This window comes from Panthera onca (assembly GCF_046562875.1).
Source record: "Panthera onca isolate mPanOnc1 chromosome Y unlocalized genomic scaffold, mPanOnc1 haplotype 2 h2.ChrY_unloc_4, whole genome shotgun sequence".
In the NCBI taxonomy this organism is placed as follows: Eukaryota; Metazoa; Chordata; class Mammalia; order Carnivora; family Felidae; genus Panthera; species Panthera onca.
The window spans coordinates 1-8,140 of record NW_027675867.1 but is presented as its reverse complement, the minus strand read 5'-3'; positions in this window follow the sequence as shown (position 1 = coordinate 8,140).

Here is an 8,140-nt window from a genome sequence, read left to right as displayed (position 1 = left end):
CTGGGCATGTTGAGGGGTCCCCTCCAGGAGGAGGTCTGCTCCCACCCTGAATTGGACACCATCGAAATGATTGGTAAGCATGCATAGTCCTGGGCCCATCTTTCTTCTCTGTAAGGTAATCATTAGGCGACTGGGGGAAGCAGGGCGAGATGGGACTGGTATTGAGGAAGAAGCTGAGGTGTGGGAGTGACAGTAAAGATCTGATTTGTCCTCCAGTGTCTTTGACACAGTTGGTTCAGCGGGCAGGTATGCCCTTCCCCTACAGTGGACAGCCGCTCCTGGGTGTTGGGGTGAGGGTACTCACAATTTCCTTTGGGGGACCACTCTGTGCCCACACTTTGTCTGCGTGGTATGGGTGAGGCTAACCCCACCCCAGCCACAGAGAGCCCACTTGGCCCAGGCCTAGCCAGTCAGCTTCTTCCACTCATTGGCCTGTTGAGTGGGCCCTGGGAATTGTGCTCAGCACCCAGGAAAAGCTTCTCTCTTCACCTGGACAGGAGCCAGTGCACTGTGTCACCACCAGGGAAGCTTCCCCAGAGTGTAGTCCATGGAGGTGAACATAAACCTGACAGCAGAGGTTGGCCCCCTGCAGCCTGCCTGGTGCTGAGTCGCCGGGTCATGGGAACCAATAATGTTCTTGTCTTTAATAAACCCGCCTGTGTTTAGTTTCTGTCACTTACAACCAGAAGGGTCCTGGTAATGCTGGGGCAGCCCCCTCCCCATCCCGGTTCCGCAAATGCCTGGGATGCTTGGCCAGGGGCTGTGAGATGGCAGTGGTATTGTCAGGAGGTGATGGGCATTCCTGCAGGGCCTGATTCCAGTGACAATCAGGCCAAGCGACTCTCGATGCCAAACGCATCACCGGGGACTGTCACACACAGGTGGTTGCTTTGTCTCAGTGGATGATGGTACAGGTCCCCTCTGAGCCAAGACCCTGAGCCTAGGATAGACCAATCTGTCTGCCCAATCTCCTGTCCCTTCCCGAGGACACATTGACTCCTGCTTGGAGGCCTTCATGATGTGCCCAGAGGGCCTGCCGCTCATTTCCTGCTGATCATGCAGACCCTGGCTCCAGCACACAACTTCCTGTCTCCTCCCCTGAGGTGGGGAGGGGGAAGGGAAAGTGCCTACCCAGGTTTTACTTTGTCTCCAGTTTTAAGGATAGGGCAAAGCAAGAATGCTTCAAGGCATTCTAGTTGCAAAAGATAAAACAGGAAAACTTCTCTTCCAAAAAAAGACTGAGTTGTGTGGTTCCAATAGGTTGGGGAGACACTGGTTTAAAAGAAGTCAAATAGGGGCACCTGGGTGTCTCAGCTGGTTAAGGGTCCGACTCTGGCTCAGGTCACGATCTCATGGTTATTTCAAGCCCCGCGTCGGGCTCTCTGCTGACAGCTCAGAGCCTGGAACCTGCTTTGGATTCCATGTCTCCTCTTCTTTCTGCCCCCCCCCCCCACTCATGCTCTGTGTTTCTATATACATACTTATAAATGTCTCATATCTATATATCCACGTAGATACATAAAACACACGTGAATCATGCAAGTGAGAGTTGTACTTTTCACTCTTCTATAGGCTTGAAATTTTTAAAACAAAATGTTAGGGAGAAAGTGAACCACAATTCCACCTTCCCAAACTAAGCACTGCGTGAGTCCTGTTAATGTTTCAGTCTGTGGTTCTTTCCTCGCAGCTGCGGGCACATGTGTCCAGGCACATGCTTGCAAGATGCATCGGGAGTCTCTGTTAGCCTGGGGAGTTGGTTCAGGGATTAAGATGTGGTTTGCACACAGGAACCTGGGTTGCCCAAACCCTCCCCGAGCCCAGGCACTCGTGTCCAGAAGCCCAGGCGCAGAGCACCAGTGAGCTGGCGCGGGAGGTTGAGGGAGTCTCCCCTTCGTGCAGGTCCTCTGGAATGCCCAGCTCCCCCGTGAATAACCCGGGCCCCCACGGTCTGAGGAGGCCAATGGCGGCCTGGCCCCTGGCTAGGCAGTGTGCACGTGGTAGAGCCCCGCGTCCTCCTGGAGGGGCGGGAGGCCCAGTGCCACCCCTCCCCAGAGGCTGAACACTCAGAGGGAGAGAGAGACACACGTTTCTCACCTTGACGGTAGAAGACACAGAGGGAAGCCAGTGCTGTGAGTTCCCCATCTGAAGAGGCACCCGGCCGTCACTCCTACACTTAGGTGATTACTTCCAAATTTCCGGCGGCATGTCTGTCCTCAGTCCTGGATCATCCTCCTGGAAGGTGAGGGTGGTGGGGGGTTGAGTGAGGAGTCTTGATGTCATCAAGGCGACAGTGGAACAGGCAGCGTGATATCCGTAACCTCCTTTATCATTATTTTAAGTAATGGACTCATCGAGCAGTTTTAGTTTCACAGAGAAACCCGTGGGGAGTGCCAAGGCTCCCCCTGTATGTTCTCCCTCCTGCTCCCCCATTCCTCCCATTGGCAGCTTGCCTGGGAGGGTGCAGGAGGTATGGGCGCTGGGTCGGTGGGGATCCTCTGTCATTAACCGTAAAGCTTGCACTTGGCCTTAGTGTTCATTTTCGGTGTTGTACATCTGCGGACTTCCACAGACGCGCAGTGACTTCCATCCACGATTACAGTGTCACTTGGAGTATTTCCCTTGAGGCTCGCCTGTCCATCTTTCCTCCAGAACCCTTGGGAATCACTGACCAGTTTGCTCGGCAATATACCAGGAACATTTTCTCATGCCATTAAATTTTCCTAAAAAGTGAACTTTTTAAAAGGTATTTGAATTTGACATTGTCCAGTTATTAAATGCATTTAAAGCAAGTCTCTATGTTGGGAAAGTTAGGCCGTTTCCTTTTTTTTTTTTTTTTTCCTCTGCCTCAACTGTGAAATCGTTGCAATGAACACAATTTTGCATCACGGTTTCTCACAACAGCACTGTTGACACTTTGGGCAGGATTACTTTTTGCCACGGGAGCTTTTCTGGCTGCTGCAGGATATCTGCCACCATCCCTGGCCTCCATCCAAGAGATTCCAGCAGCGTCCGCCCCCAGCATTGCCAACAGAAAATGTGTCGTCGCGCCACCAAGTGCACTGATTTACCTCTGTCTTTCTGCGCACATCCGGCTGTTTCAGGGGCTAGGGCCTCATCGGTGGGATTAGAAGTTGGGATTGTTGCAAGACTAATAATGATTTCAGGAGCATGTGTCATACTGCCCTTCCCGGGTTGCTGGGTGGCTCGTGGCTACAGAGTGTATCCTCTCTGTTCCCCAGGTCCTGGCTTAGAGGTGGACATGGGGAGAGTCTAACGTCCCAGGGGATGTAGACTGTGCTGAGGGACCCTCCCCCCAGGTGCGGGAGGGAGGCTCACAGGGGAAGATCGAGTTCTCCCGGGAGTAACTTTGCCAGCAACTGGCCTGAAACCACAGACAGTTGAAGATGTGCCACGCAGTCATCATGACTGCCGGTGGGCCTCCCTTCCCCTGTGACCGTCACATCCTGCTGCTGATGGGACCCTCGGGGAGGTCAGAGAAATAGGGGGGCTTGCTAGTGCCATCCCATAACAGGAAGCGAGCACTGGGTGTGCGGGTCCTTCCCATCTCCAGTGCCAGGTCCAGCAAACACGAAGATGAGAGTGTGTGGACAGCCTGTGCAGGAAGTTGTTACAGTGAAGCAGAAGAACAGGTCTGCCTGTGGGTGGCCCCCGACTTACCCCAGTGTGGACCCCCAGGCTGCCCTGACTGGTGAACAGCCCTCTCTAAAGGCCTCCCTCAGGGCCTCCAGGGTGGTCCTGCCTAGCTGGTATTTTCATCCATGAACGTGTGGGTTTGCTCACCGTTAAATCATTTCCATCCTGAGGGGGTTGGTCGCCAGGTAACTGAGAGAGAAGGAAGTCTGGCCCTAGCTGAGTGCCCTTTGCTCTCCTCCCTGCTTTGGTCTTCAAGACATTTCTGCAAGTTTGTGCCAGCCCCTCCTTGTCTGGCTGGTTTCTCTTTAAGTTTCCACTGGCCTGTCCTGTTCCTCTGAATATACGACTTAGTCCACTTTCTTTCTACCAACTGTGAAGCTTTTCCTTCACTAATGAACAAATTCCCCTTTAAGGAACATATTCCTGTCTGCTAGAGTCTTGTATTTCCATGTTGTGTGCAAGGCTCCGTGAATATGCACCAATGTGAATTTGCCTGGCCCACCGTCGCCTGCTGGATAATTTGCTGCCCAGCATTGACAGCACATCTGTCTCCTTCCTTTCTTCCTACAGAGGGACGTCCCCTGGGCCCTGGGACCACCACTTCCATCATAATTCACCAGCTGAAGGGAGGTGGAGGCCACTGAGCCATCTTTGGTTGGGGGTCTGGGAGAGTCAACATGGGCTGGACTCATAGGGCAGAGCGATGGGGACAAACTGCCTCCCTACCCGGCCCACGCCTTCACGTCACCAAATGCCTGGGCCACCAAGCGCCCTCCGTGTGACACAAGGGGGCAGATGCAGCCTGTCTTGTGACTCCAGCTGCAGTTCCCCACCTGGACCCCTGCCGAACCCTGCTCATATCCCCCTTCTCTCCAGGACCTCCTCCTTTGAGCCCTTCCCCACCTGGAGAAGTGTCTTCCCCTGCATGTGAGTGGCCTTCCCTGTCTGGACAGGTCACCTAGTGCTACGCTAAGCCAGGTCCTTGTCTGCGGACTCTCGGAGCTCAGCGGTACTATCCACAGCTACTTGTCAGCTGTGAGGACAAGGGTCCCACCTCTGGCTTCTCAGTAAACCCCAATTGGCCGTTTACATAGTGAATGCTCAATGAGTGTGTTAGTGAATTCATGGGAGAACTGTTTTATCTCCCAGAGGACAGAACAAGCCCCGTTGCTACACTGTGTCCATGTAACGGGTCCATCTGATGTCTAACAGGATGAAATACTTACTGTGCCTTGCTGGAACATTGTGTTGGGGATGGACAAGTCTGAGCAAGAGTCTTCATTATACACAGTAGGAAAACGAACCACTCTGCTGGGCAGGAAAACCGGTTCCTAATTCACATTCTTGTCGACAGACAGGCCTGGGGCCAGAACAGGGTTCCGGGGTCCCCCACCTCACCACAATTTCCATGCAACGACTGAGGAGTGGAGAAGAGCTCACTTTGCCAGCAGGGAATTGGGGAACAGTCCAGCTCGTGTGTTCTGGGGCTTCATGAAGCAAAGTGCAAGGAGGAAACCAAGTTGTGGGATGCAGTTGCCTCCACAGCTGCAGTGGTGGACCCCGGAGCTGGGTGAATTAAGATGGAAACTGTTTGGGAGGGTCTGGGTGGCTTAGTCGGTTAAGCATCCGACTTCGGCTCAAGTCATAATCTCGCGGTCCTTGAGTTCGAGCCCCGTGTCGGGCTCTGTGCTGACAGCTGGGAGCCTGGAGCCTGTTTCAGATTCTGTCTCCCACTCTCTCTGACCCTCCCCCATTCATGCTCTGTCTATCTCTGTCTCAAAAATAAATAACCATTAAAAAAAAAAAAAGATGGAAACCATTTGGCCTGTGGCCTCAGAGCTGGTTTTATGGACCGAGCCATGTCCTGGACCCGGCCTGAGCCAGGAGGAAAAACTCTGAGCAAGTTTTGTAAGTTCCAAAACCATGTAAATCCCCATAGTCCCTCCGTCAACTTAGTCCCTGCCATACTGCCTGCCCCCGCAGGGTGTGGGATGGGTGGGGAGAAGCATGGAGAAGCATCAGTAGAGAGACACCACAAGCCTTCACAGCTTATCCTGAGTGGTCGGAACTCATTCTTTACTGTTGCAAATAAGCCGTGTCCAGACTCCCTGGAGCTCCATGCTATACCCCCAAATCCTTAATTGGAGGTGGAAAACCCAGCGGTTCTGAAGATGTGGTGCCCTGGGTGTCTGAGGACCACGGTTTGAAAACGAAAGACTTGGTCCCATCAGGACTTGTTCTCTGACACTGGGGATCGTGTGGCTTGAGGAAGGTCAGGGTGCATTAGAAAGAAGCACCTCTCTGCTCACTCCCCCTCCCTGAGACTTCATGGCACAGACTTGTGTGTAACTGCGATGGCCCAAAGCTGGCTGGGAGATGGCACCAAGGATGATCATTTGGGGAGGAATATCTCATACTGTGCAGGGAGTGAAGGTTCCATCTGTTCAGTCTGAAAGCAGGAACTATATGGAAACAAGGCACTGCTGTCATAATCCACAGAAGTGTCTCCCATCTCTAGCCACCCTCCCTCCGTCCAGTGACACTGCAGTGGCTTCTCTTGAACATCTGGTACTCCGAAGAGTGTTCATGTCTAAGCTACCACGAGGAGTGACAGAAGAAGCTGGTTATTCATTTAGAGGATGGTTATCAAGTTGCAGCCTGCCAGGAGTCAGTTTTTATGGCTCACTCCTGATCCCTGAAATGCAGACTTGACGATGACAGTTTTTTGGGCAGCGCTTGGAGTTCCATTTCATAGCAATAAAGAAATCTGAGCAGAAATCACTCTCCTTCCCAAGTAAGCCCCTCTCTCAGCAAAATTGCGCAAGTGCTTTTTCATAAATAAAATAATTCTGTGTTCCAGCTGAGAATGCTGTGCACACCCTCCCTAGTTATATGTCCATAGCCTATGTTTTCACTGCTGGGCAGGATCTGCTGATGGGCACTTTATCGCTAAGTGTGTTGTCCCTTTGGGAGAAAAATAATTTTATCCCAGCGCGTGCCTCATCTCCAAGTCTACTGATCAGTGGTGTTATTATACTTGCAAGAGTCATTTGTAAGCTTTTCAAATGATATGTCAATATGTGTGTGTGTGTGTGTGTGTGTGTGTGTGTGTGTGTGTGTGTGTGTGTGTGTGTGTGTGTTTTCCAGGTAAAGGAGAGGATACGCTAAAAGCAAAACCCTATATATCTACGGGGCCGGGGGGGGGGGGGGTGGAGGGCGTCAATCCAACCGAATCGATGTTTATCTTACAAGCACCGTCTATCATGAAAGGCCTGCTGGCTACTTTCTTGTGCATGTTCCGGAAGCAATCCTCACTATTAAATAAGATTGGGAAAGTGGAATTGGAGAACTAAGCACCCGTCACGCTCCTTCTTAGCTGTCAGACCAAGGAAATATGGGTGGAAGATTTCAAGCCTTTGTTTTCTCATCTGTGAGAAGGGAGCAGTGCTGATGCTTAGTTCTTGAAATGGTTGTGGAGATTCATGGCCATGATGAAGGATGAGGGGCACAGAGTGCCGTTCCGGGTTCTCGGTACATCAGGAATATCTCTGTGATAGGCTCTGCTCTTGTGTTTCTTGTTCACTATGAGTTTGGCAAATCTCTCAGTATTTCAGGGGTGGTTGGTGTTTGAGACCACTCCTTCTTACCTTTACTGGTAACCTTAAACCAGTTTGGGGCAGAGATAGCATCAGTATCCTTTTCCCCCCCTCAAAACCCTGCAGTTTGGTAAACACATTTGCCTAGAGTTCATGCATCGTGTGCTCAGAGCTGACAACGTTGTATTATCCCTGAGAGGTGTGTGTGAGTGTGTGTGCACACACATACACCGGGATGTTCTCACGAGCCTCCCACAGATGGATGAAATCCTACTCAGGGGACAGAGAAGCCTGCCTTGGGCTGACTCTCACATACCAGTCAAATCTGGGCCCCAGAAGACTAAGGGGTCCTGCCATCATCTCCACCAGTCTCCAGATCTTGACCCTGAATGAAGGTCGTCCAGTTTCATGACACACAGGCTGGATGGGGGATGGTCTTGATGATGGCTGGTGGCATATTTGTGGAGCCCCAAAGAGACAGGTGTGACCATCACACAAGTGTTCTGAACACAGAGTGTGTCACCTTCGGCCAGCGTGGCTCCTGTCCTCAAAAAGGGAGCTGCCACCTTTCTGCTGGTGGCTGGGGATGGGGGCGGGGGTAGGGATGGGGAGAGCACATGGCAGTGAGCTCCTCACTTGGTTGTCGTCTCCCCAGGGCTGCCATGAGGATGCTCTTCCCACAGGTGAGGTCGTGTGGGCCCCTTCTTCACTCGTTTGTCTCGGCTGTCCCCAGACTAGCTGGGCCGGTGGGGTCGGGGTGGGGGGGCTAAGAGAAAACAATTCTCTTTCCACCAGTGAAACACAACATACAAGCCCATTTTTCTGTTGCAAAACCTTGTATCCAGTACTTTTAAAGAGCTGAATCTAGTACAGGGAACGTGCCCCGGAGT